Source organism: Mus pahari, chromosome 3, assembly GCF_900095145.1.
Source record: "Mus pahari chromosome 3, PAHARI_EIJ_v1.1, whole genome shotgun sequence".
NCBI classification, from domain to species: Eukaryota; Metazoa; Chordata; class Mammalia; order Rodentia; family Muridae; genus Mus; species Mus pahari.
In genome coordinates, this window is record NC_034592.1 from 52,759,364 (window position 1) to 52,771,617 (window position 12,254).

The following is a 12,254-nucleotide window of genomic DNA, read 5'->3' on the forward strand; positions in this document are numbered from 1 at the left end:
GCAGTGCACATGCAGTAGATGAAGCAGTGCACATGCAGTAGATGAAGCAGTGCACATGCAGTAGATGAAGCAGTGCACATGCAGTAGATGAAGAGAGGTTGATGCTGGGTCAGAGCTCACAGATGAAGAAGAATCACAACCTGCATGGTCACAGTCCTGGCCCTATCGTTCTGAGCTGTAGCTCTCTGCAGTGTATGTCATCACTTTGAAAGGTACTTTCCTAATGAGACTATTAGGATTAATAATCCCATACTCAAGGCAAATGTTTCGTAAGGGAAAGAAATCTATGTAAAGTAGCTAGCAGCGTTTGTCACCTGCAGCCACATGTGCATGAAGCTTTCAGTGCTGTGATATCGTCAATTATGGGTCTATGACCAAAATCTATTAATCGTATTCATTTGAAGAAACTTCAATTAGTTTCTTAGCCCTTTAAACACAAAACATTTCACATCTCTGTAAAGCAGCCCATGTGAATAAACGGCTTTAGGAGACATTTTGAAGCCTGAAAATATGAGATTTGAATTTTGGATTTACCACTAGCCACAAGAACCTAACATTTAAAATACAAAACTTCTTCTTGTCAAAAATAAAACTGGAAGAACTTGGAATATTAGCAGTTGATTCGTAAGCTGCCGCTGTAGACACTGTAAAGTTGAGCCCAGTACTGATTGTGCCTAGGATTCGGTGTGGTTCCATTGCTTTCCTTCAGGTAAATTCTCATCACTTGAACTTTATTTGAAGATATCATAAGCATTGTTAATTAGAACAAATTATGTGGTTCAGGAAATGCCATTGGGATTCTGAGCTCTTTTAAAAATCATAATCAATATTTCTGAACTCAAAAGGAAGCTAATTCCAACACTTGGTTTCTCCTCGGAGAGCCATTTAAGTGTCGCTAATGGAGTATCTGAACCTAGTACAAGAGTGATCCCTTCTTTCAGGCAGAGATGGATCTCAAGTCTCTGCAGTCTCTGGAGAGCTTCGGGGACTGTGGCACTTGGAGTGGATATCGTTTCAAAATCCTATCAGGAGTCAAACATCAGCGGCAGCTATCTGTGCAAAAATTCCACTTTTGTAACATACTCCATTAATAGATGATATGATATGATATGATATGATATGATATGATATGATATGATGGCATTCACTTTATTAGTGTGGAACCTTGCCCTGAACTTTTAACGTAGATCTTTCAATAGAAAAATATTAGAAAAGCCCAATCTAAGAATAGGTCACATGGGATGGATTATAGTGATTGGCAAGATATTGAATCTCAGCGCATGACTTTGGGGGATGTTCTGATTTAGATCACCTGGGAGAGTCACCTTAACTGCCAAACTGAATAAAAAGGAGAACATGAGCTGAGGACTCTTCCCTCCTTCCTGACTATGGAAACAGAGTGGCCAGCAATGTCAAGCTCTTAGCACTGTGGTTTTCCCACCTGATAGACTACACCATACTCTGTGAGCCGGATTAATCCTTCCCAAACTTCCTTTGATCAAAATGAGAAAAAGTAGTCAGTATAAAAAATTTGTCCTGACATCCAGAGACTCCCCCACCTGGTGATCCATCCTATAAACAACCACCAAACCCAGACACTATTGCAGATGCCAACAAGAGCTTGCTGACAGGAGACTGCTATAGCTGTCTCCTGAGAGGCTTTGCCAGTGCCTGACTAATACAGAAGTGGATGCTCACAGCTATCCATTAGAGCTATGTAGTCCCCAATGAAGGAGCTAGAGAAAGTACCCAAGGAGCTGAAGGGGTTTGCAGCCCCCTAGGAGGAACAACAATATGAACTAACCAGTAACCCCAGAGCTCCCTGGGACTAAACCACCAATCAAAGAAAATACACAGAGTGATTTATGGCTCTAGCTGCATATGTAGCTGAGGATGGCCTAGTGGGTCATCAAAAGGAGGAGAGGCACTTGGTCCTGTGAAAGTTCTATGCCCCAGTATAGGGTAATGCCTGGGCCAGGAAGTGGGAGTGGGTGTGTTGGGGAGCAGGGGTAGGAGGGAGAGGATAGGGGATTTTCATAGAGGAAACTAGGAAAGTAGATAACATTTGAAATGTAAATAAAGAAAATATCCAATAAAAATTAAAAGAATCATTAAAAAAGAAAACAAAACAACAACAACAACAACAAAAACACTGGTCCTGAGATGTTAGACTGTTCATTGTGATAAACCTGGCCATGTGGTCCGTAGACTTTCGGAAGTGGTTCGTATGGAGAATATGGAACATGGCAGAGAGAAATGGGCCATTCTGATCAAAGCTTGGGAAGACACAAATATTGAGAGAAACACAGGCAGTGGAGGGCTAGATTCTGAGATTTCTAGTCCCTGTTCTGAGAAATCCAAGGTGGCTGAATTTAAAGGAAATGACAAATCTGTTTGGCAGAGGATATTTCAAGACAGAAACCTTTTCAGGTTGTGTGATAGTTACTTCTCATTTCCCTCATTCATGCCTAGAAAGACAGTGTAGTTGAGAGAGACAGAGAGAGAGAGACAGAGGAAGATTTGAAAGTTTTGTGAGCAAGTTTGAAACCTGGCACTCTGTACTGGGACAAGAGAAAAAGTGAGGTTATGGCAAGCCCAGAAAGAATTAAATTGAGGGTGAGATAGTAGGTCATGGCAGAGAAGTGAATGAGGGGTGGGGTGAGGAAAGAATAACCAACACTAAAGAAACACTTTAGAAAAATGTCATATGCTTGCCTACTACTCTATAAGTTTCATACAATATATAAAAATAGTTACACTTATACCCTATAATGGACAGACAATGACTCTACTAGGTACCACAGTATAACAAAAATCTCAGTGCTTGATACAGGCTATTTATTTATGGGGTTATTGGTTATGAACCCTCAAACATTTAGGATATTGCCAATGTTATTGGTTACCTACTAGAACTTGACCTTAAGACACTATGGTTTGTGCAAATCAAATGTGAGTCATAGACCATGGAGAAACCAAACTAGCATCGAACTGGGAACTTTCTGGCAGCTGGCTGGCTAGATTTCATAACTCTGGGAGATGCTACTGAACTTGACAAGTTATAAAAAACAAAGCTGACACAAAGTTGAGTAGATACCCAAAGGGTATCTGTGAGGAGATAGGGGTGAATATGGCCAGATATACTTACAAAACACCCAAAGATCTAAGTGAACTAATCAACAAACAAAATCTTTTCCAGGATAGGATTTATAAAAAAAAAAAAACAACTTTGTGCAAAAATAAGTCACAGAATGGAACTTATATAAAAATAGGAATGTCTCATGGTGGTAAATGCCTCAAAGGTAGGAAAATCATGAGTTCAAGACCAGCGTGTAATTTATAGCAAGTTTGAGGTCAACCTGGTCTACAGAAGACCCTGTTTAAAATAAACAAACCAAATCAAACAAACAGACAAACAAAAACACAAAAAATGTTGCAGTTACTGCACCATGCTCCTATAACTGGTTTTCTCAGTGTTCACGTTACCCTTATTTAAAGTATATCTGTGAGAACTGACCCATTTAAGACAAGGGAAAATTAATACAGGATCCCACATCTTACTAGTGTTAATTAAGATGAGGTACAATTAACACAGAAAAATATTTGTGTCATACAAATTGCACTGCTTTGATCAATAAGAGATCCATTAAAAATGCTGATCAATTTTTTAAGTCTTTAGACTAGGTAAGATAATTTTCTATAAATGCAGCCTCCTGGGTCAGGAATGAGCTTTCAGTTTATAAACAGAACTTGACTGGAGTCACTATGTCTGAGTCTAATTACACTTGAGAGTCTTATGGCTCAGTGGGCTAAAGAGTGCATGGTAAGGGATTTTGTTTTTGTTTTGTTTCTTCTAGAATACGAAGAGCTTAACTCATTTGTGGTAAATTACCAAATAACTTTACTTTGCTAAATTAGATCCTTATTCCATAACCATATTAATGATGCTCTCAAGGTACAAATGTCACTCTGGCTTTTGTGTTGCTTTGAAAACTGGGGTAACACAGTTGAAAGAAACCTATGTAACTCAGAAATGATTTTTATAGAAATCCAAGTGTCTGTTGGCATCATCGGAGCAAAGTGACTGCTCCAGTGTGTCTGTCAAGGAAAGACTTACAGATGGGTCATACACACAAGAACCTCTTTGGAACAGCCCTGCAGTTAGAATATTTCTCCATCTCTTTACATCCCATTGTTTGTGGTATATAAAATGCAGCCACAGAAAAGGCCTCATTGTGGAAGGCTAGAAATGCAGTGCTTCCTTTTGGTAACACTGCGAAATGAGAACTAAAATGACCTTCAGATGGAGCCGGACACCCTTGTGCATACTGGTATCAATGGAAACGGAGGCACTGGTTCCTTTCTTCACCAAGCCTATACACGACAAGTGGGATAGCAAGATTATAAAATCGTTTCTTTCCTTCTTTCTTTTCTTTTTTCTTTATCTAGTCTGTTTTCCCTCTTTACCCAGTAGAAAGCAAGGCAGTAGCTATACAGTCAGTGATAAATCCATTCACGCCAAGGTGTTTGGGCAGTATTGCGCAGTCCCCAGGAAGATATTACAGAGGCACAGTGTGGCTAGAATCAGATCAGTGATGACACGGTCAGTTTCTGGGAATCCCAGCCTTTCTTCCTTCTCCCTGTCTTCTGTTTTTTTCTTAATAAAAGTTGAGGATAGCATACAAATAATGGGTTTCATTCTGACATATTTGCATATACTATATATGTCATTACACTTTGCTCCTAATCATACTCCTCCCCACCTGCATCCCTACACCCTTCCCCACCCCGGCTTATTACCTTTCTAAGTCCAGTTAGTCCCAGGCTCTGTCTTCTGATTACATTGCTTTAGTAGCCTCTTTGTCTCCCAACTCCCCCAACATATCTTCATCCTCATTATCCTCTTTCTAGTTTGTGACCTACACACAAGTATTTGAAAATGTATATACACCTAAACACACTCACACACCACACACACACACACACACACACACACACACACACACACACACACCACACCACACGACACGACACCACATATGTATTGCTAAAATGTATGCCTTATTGAAGAGCGAGAAGAAATGAGACTTGCCAGGTAGTTTTGTTACACATGTTTAGAGAAGCCTGAAATGAGAGAATAAACAGCAGCTTTGAGACTGACCTGACATGTGAACTTTCTTGGTGACAAACACAGGAGTTGTTGAGCAGATGGGAAGAAAGAGGAAGGATGACGGTAACTGCTGAGATGTGAGTGTGCTTTATAGACACCAGTGATTATTCTGTGTTACCAAGAACATATTGTTGCCACATTTAAAAAAGAAATGAAAGCACTTCCCCTTGGTGTCATTTAACAAACAAACAAACAAACAAACAAACAAACAAACAAACAAATGTTCTGTGAATGCAAAAAATATCACTCTGTATTATTCTAAGTCTTTTTAACTTTTGCTTAACAATGTAATTTCTAGTTGCATGTATTTTTTCCTGCAACCGTCATTATTTCACCTTTTTAAATGGTTGTATTAGAATTCTACTGTGCATCCATATGATATTTTCCTTCTTTATTAATCTGTTGACACATTCTAGGCTGGCTCCATTTCCATCTCCCATGTCTTGTGTGTAGTGCAGCTATAAACACAGATAATCAAGTGAAAGTATAAAAAAATAGTTCATCTTGATAGTCATCACATCAATGTATGAAAGAAAAATCTACGTACACTTAGATTTTTCTAAAAATTAGCCACTGAATTACTGTGTGGTTTAGATAAGAAACTCAAAGATGATGTGCAACTGAGTCTGGAAAGTTTAGGGTTGGGGGAATATCTTAGTCAGGGTCTCCATTGCAGTGAAGAGACACCATAACGAAGGCAACTCTTATAAAGGACAATATTTAATTGGGGGTGGTTTACAGGTTCAGAGGTCCAGTCCATTATCATCGAGCCTGGAGCATGGCTGTGTCCAGGCAGGCATGGTGCTGGAGAAGGAGCTGAGAGTTCTATATCTTCATTGAAAGGAAGCCAAGAGCAGACCGTTTTCAGGCAATTAGGAGCAAGGTCTCAAAGCCTACCTCCACAGTGACAGACTTCCTCCAACAAGGCCACATTTCCTAATAGTGCCACTCCTTGAGCCTAGCCTATTCAAACCACCTCAGGGGGTAAACCCAAAGCCAGGCTTAAGGATGGTTCTATCTGTTGCAGGTGTTGTAACTAGGAGATATCTCTCCCTTTTGTGAGTCGAACACCTGATATCATGGTTTGTTTTATTTGTGACAATTTCATGGTACTATATTTTTTTTATAACGCATGTTTTTCTACACTATGTTTATAAAATTATGCTATTTCTATTAGGGTACATTCACTGTAAAAGTTATAGATTTTAATCCAACATTTAACACTTGCTCATATGGATCTCATCACACTACTGCCTCAGGCCCTCCGTCCCAAGTCTGACAGTCTCTCTCTTCTTCCGGAATACGCCCATCCTATTTTATATGATATTGCGTATATAAGATTAAATTGTAATACATAAACTGAATTCCACACACGAGAAAAAGCAACTGATGTTTGGGCTTTGCTTATTTTGCCTAACACAATAATCTAAAGTCGTATCTCCTTTTCCTTTAGAGACCTCCTCTATGTGTGTATTCGGGAGGTGTAGAGCTGCATTTAGTATTTGGTTTGTTTATTTGTTTTAAAATTTTTTTAAAATATAATCTACATCGATCATGTTTCTCCCCTCCTCCATTTTTTTCCAGATCCTCCCTGCTTCCTACCCAACAAACTTCTCCCTTTCTCTCTCTCTCTCTCTCTCTCTCTCTCTCTCTCTCTCTCTCTCTCTCTCTCTCTCTTGTGAGGAACTCCCCACACCTGCTCCACTCGATTGTTCTATCAAAGATAGTTCTGCTAACAGAAAGAAGAATCCAAGTGCAGTAAGAAATGAAGGCATTGGGGCACACACTCACTCTACATACGAAAAATTAACTGATGTTACAGAAGAAAGTTGGAGAGCTGGGCAGTAATGATAATTTCATGGATTATAAAACTGTGCAAAGAATATGAGTGAGTTTATCTATTTTCCTATATAAACAAAGTATATATCTCTTCATTTCATCTTCCATTATTTTTGCATCTACATGGTTTTATTGCTAATGTAATTTCTATCAGGTTAAAAAAAACTGGAAAGATTTTTTTTTTCTTTTTGTGTCCATAAATTACCATCCTCTGTAATTAGACTATAAATACTAATTTTAAAAATTAGTCTTATTTTGAAAGAGGTTTAGTAACTGAAAATTAAATAGTAACTAAGTGACTATTAGTGAAATTGTACAGGGTTATTATTGACATTAAAATTTGTTTTAAAATTTCATCATAATAGCTGACTAGTAAAATTCATGGGATTCACCTTGAAGTTTTTTAAAAATTAAGGTAGAAAACTAGAGCAAAAATAAAGAATAAGTTCTATGCATTACCTGCTTCTTATCACACAGGCTACTAAAACAAGAAGAGAAATGACTTAGAGTCGCCTTCATTCAGTTGTATATATAATGAATGACAAAATGTTTGAACCTGTGCGACTCTGAGATCTCTTTAAAATGTTTGTTCCATTTTAATTTTATTTCAGCGAATATTTATTTCTTATTTTTTTAAATTCATTTTGGGAATAAAATGCTATTGAATTCATGGTCCTCCTGACCCTGTCTCCAAATTGCCTTCAATATGTGTCTGCTGTCTTCAAACCTTGCCAACAACCTTTATAAGATACATTTTGCTGAGTAGAATAAGTAGAGGTTTGGAATACAAAGATACATTTAAATAAAGCTTAGTATCAGATCTCAAAGTATGGCATCTAGTTTACTATGATCTAGTTTACTATGTATATTTTTGTTGTTTGATTTCTTTTCTTTTCTTTTCTTTTTTTTTTTTTTTTTTTTTTTTTTTTTTGTAGAGTCTGCTAAGTACCAAACCTAAAGCCAGATGCTGGAGAGACAAATACAAAGGAGACATTTTTAGTCCTTGCCCCCTGGGGCTCACAGTCTCCTGGGAAAAGCAGGGAGGTAAACAATCACAGAACCTGCCAGCTGGGAGCAGTCATAGCACCCAGGAAAGACAATACTCAGTAAGGACTCAGTCAGGGGAAGTCAGTTGCAGTCCCCTAACTCCTTCTATGGCGATTAGATTCCTTCATAGTACTCCACACCAGCTGAGGGCCTCAAGCTGTTCCCTCCTTTCCAGGCTGGTCTCTCCTCTAATGGTCCTCGGTGATCTCAATTTTCCAGACCACAAATGAGTCCTCATCATCTCAGCTTTGTCAAACCTGGAGTTGGGAAAGTGTGAAGCCTCAGAGTGTCTTCAGAGTCTGTACCTAGGCTTCTGCAAACTCAGACTTCCGAGTAGATAAGAAAACTTGGCTCAGTGCTTATTTTATGTGTAAAGATAGCATAACTGACTCGAAGATAATGTCAACCGAAGACTGACTTAACAGGGCTCAGTTCTAGTCTCCCACCCAGTGGGCTCTTGGGCTCAAACTCAGTTGTTCAGCTTGGAGGCTGAGCCATCCGGATAGCCTCAGGCCCCATGACTCTTAACATACACTTTCAGTGATACCCAAAATCAATCTGCAGGAGACAGACAAACGTGTGGAAGTGTGTGTGTGTGTGTTCATACTAACGATGTCACTTAAGTCACTGTTAACTCTGCAGAAAAGGAGATTTGACTGCCATACTTCGATAATTCATTGAACTAATGTGTGACTACAGGAAATTTAGGGTGCATTGAAAATGCAGGGTGCAGTATAAAAATCACTAAATGAATCATACCTCATCTGCCTTGTCTCCTGTAAATGAGACATCTGACAGACTTGTACGGGAATATTGACGAGAGAGAAAGTGCTTGCTATGGATGCTGGTTGGATAGCAGCCAGGAAGGCTGCTAAAGATCCTGTAAAAAGGCTGTCTCCATCCTGGCAAAGAATTAGGAGGCTCCAATCCTGTTGATTGAGAAGTTAGGCTTAGACCCTAATTACATCTGAGGGTTGTTTACACTTGATACTGCCACACTGGCCGTCTCATGATCAATTCTTGTTGTTTGCTTGGTCTAACTTCCTGACATAAAGCAAAGAAAGTCAGATTCCAACTGAATGTGGTGAGCTGAAATATCTTAAGTCTGGAAAGCACAAGCTGGGTTACCTACTTACAAATCTACTTTTTAATATTAAAAGGTTGTTCACCTATCTAACTTAACTAAATGATGCCACTGTTTACTCACCTGAAAAGTGGGTCTGTAAAATAAGCCAGAGTGTTAAATGTTACGTTCATAAATCACTTAAAAGTATACTGGGTCCAAAGAGACCTCAACAAGTACATGTTATTTCTGTCATTTAAATTATTGCTTCTACAAAACAGGTGTCAATGAATCACAGCCCACAAATCAAGACCAAGGGATGGGAGCTTCTGTGGAGTACGGGGGAAACCCCTGCCCAGCAACCATCATAGCTCGCTGGTACAGGGCTTCAGATGTTCTCCTCCAACCAAATAGTCTCAGCAAGTTTGCGGTAAGTCAGGAAGCAAAGGGTATCCATCTCAATATAACGAAGAGGCAGCCCTCACAGAGCAGCCCCAGCAATTGTCCCACTGAGAAGCTGCGTCAATCTCCTAAGGCACTATCAGCTGTGACAACTCTCTGGGAAAAGAACATACCACTGATGAGTCACTTCATCAAGGAGGCAGGAGTGAGATGACATGATTGGCGTTTGCACCTCTCTCGGGTCATGGAGTTATAAGTCTCAGCTGAATTTCCTTCCAATATCTTTACATGCAGTTGATGTCAGGTATTAATCACAGGCCATTTACCTTCCAATATCCTTTACATGCAGATGTCGGGTGTTACTGTATATGTGTATATCTGTATATGTGCTATCCATTCCTACTGTCAATATCTCTTCATTCTTCTCTACAAGCTTTGATTTTATTATATATATTTATCATATATGATCAAATACTATATATATGACAAAATATTATATATTTGATAAAATACCACATATATGATAAAATATCAATTATATGATAAAAATACTTTTATCACCAGTTTTTCTTTGTATTCAACTGTTCTACCTTAATAGGATTTTTTTTCTTGCTTGTTTTCACCAAGTCTTTGCCTTTATTACCTTGATACTTTTGAGTCAATTGTGTGAAGTATTCTCTGGTCTAGATTTGTCCACTTAGTTTTCATCTTAGAAATCAGGTTTTGAAATTTTGGTAGGAGTATGAATTATATGGATTATATAGTGCATCTCATGAGTTCTGTTAGCTGTGTTACAGAAGTTGTCTATGTTACTAATTGAGGTTAACTAGGAACATCCTGGCTTCCTTCACTGTCTTCGTGATGAGGTACCCAGTCATTGTGAAATCTCTTTGAGAAGACAGTCTGAGATGGTGGAAATTCAATTTCTACTTAGATTTTTTTTTTCTCCAGCAGACCTGAAGGCCCTTGATGTACCAAGGGGGTCTGTGACATGTAAACCCATTCATGGGAGAAAGGGACAGTATGGTGAGGAGTGCCAGGGCTAAATTAAATGTGAGGAGACACAGTTGTCTTTCTTTTCTGGGGATGTAACCCTTTTATGTCAATACTTCCTGTTTCTCTTAGCATCAGCACCAGTGTTTAGATTCAATTAGGTTTAGAAGGAAGGGACCCTTCACATTTGACCTTCTTCCTTCTCCCCATCCTCAGGACACTGTTCACTCACAACTCTTCTGCTTCAGATATTTCCTTGAGGCTTTAATGTCTTCTTTTTTAAAAAAAATTAATTTTTTAATATTTTTATTTTATGTGTATTGGTGTTTTGCCTGCATGTATGTTTGTTACAGAGAGATTCCAGCTGCCATATGGATTCTGGAAATTGAACCCCGGTCCTCTGGAAGAACATTCAGTGCTCTTAATCTGATGAGCCGAGCCATCTCTCCAGCCCTGACACTAATATAGTCTATGGGACTGTTTTATATGTCTGACACTTTTGTCAGATAAGGTTGCAAAGTAGACAAGTCTACTTTGAGTTGTATATGCAGCACCATGTCTACACGGATTGTTAATGCCATTTAAAACTTACTAAATGCAAAGAAATAGTTTTCTGATAGTAGTATTTGCATGCTCTATCACATTCATCAAGAGTTAAATAGGCATCTGGATCAACTGTGGAAGCACTACCCAGTCCTTACAGGGAAACATCCACTGAATTCCTAGCAAATGGCTTCTGAACACACTTCTACTGTTTGATGAACCAGCAACCTAACAACGGTGTTGAAACACACTTCTACAGTGTAACCCACCAGCAACCTAACAATGNTGTATAAACACACTTCTANAGTGNAANCCACCAGCAACCTAACAATGGTGTATAAACACACTTCTACAGTGTAACCCACCAGCAACCTAACAATGGCTTATAAACATACTTCTACAGTACAAACCAACAGCAACCTAGCAAGACTTTTCCATTCCACATAAACAGCTTAAAAACCAAAAGACACCAGATTAGTATTCATGTTAAAATATTTATACTCTAATGTTCATTTCATAGAAGCAAAGTGCAGAACACAGGATCCTTTAGTCAATAATGCCCATCTTAATGTAGAGGAGAGAATGTGGTATGAGCTTCAGTCATTTACACTCATTGTCTGCCTCACACTTTTATGACCTCTGAGACTCTGAGCAAGCCACCCCGAGTACGCTAGTACCAGTGACCTCATAAGTAAAACCAATACAGAAAACGTAAAATTTTGATAATAAACTCTGACATTATTTTCTTATATAAAGTGTCCATTTAAATCACTATGATTCTTTCTGAAGTTTTTAGTATATCAGAATTTATATGTTATATAAATATATTCAGCAAAAGTAATGGTGACTATAAATAATTATTTGATAAATCATTATTTCATAGGACCTAGTTTTGAAAATAAGAAAAAAAATCTATAAATTTGTTATATTATTTGAAACAAAACATGAAAGTGCATATTCTTATATTCATTCCCCAACCCTTTTTTTTTGCAAGGTAATTCTGGGTAATCAGTCTCTGAAGAGTTAGAAGTTGTATGTCAAAGGCTCACTCACCAAAGAAGTTGTATGTCAAAGGCTCACTCACCAAAGAAGTTGTATGTCAAAGGCTCACTCACCAACATGGTGGTGTATAAAATGGCAAAACCTGCTGGGCGTGGTGGCACACACCTTTAATCCCAGCATTCGGGAGGCAGAGGCAGG

At 38.6% G+C, this 12,254-nt stretch overlaps 1 protein-coding gene across 2 annotated transcripts in view; it reads right to left on the reverse strand.

Moving 5' to 3' along the window:
• Scn9a (sodium voltage-gated channel alpha subunit 9) overlaps window positions 1-12,254 on the reverse strand; it is a 149,773-nt gene that overhangs the window by 95,924 nt on the left and 41,595 nt on the right. The window lies entirely within an intron of this gene.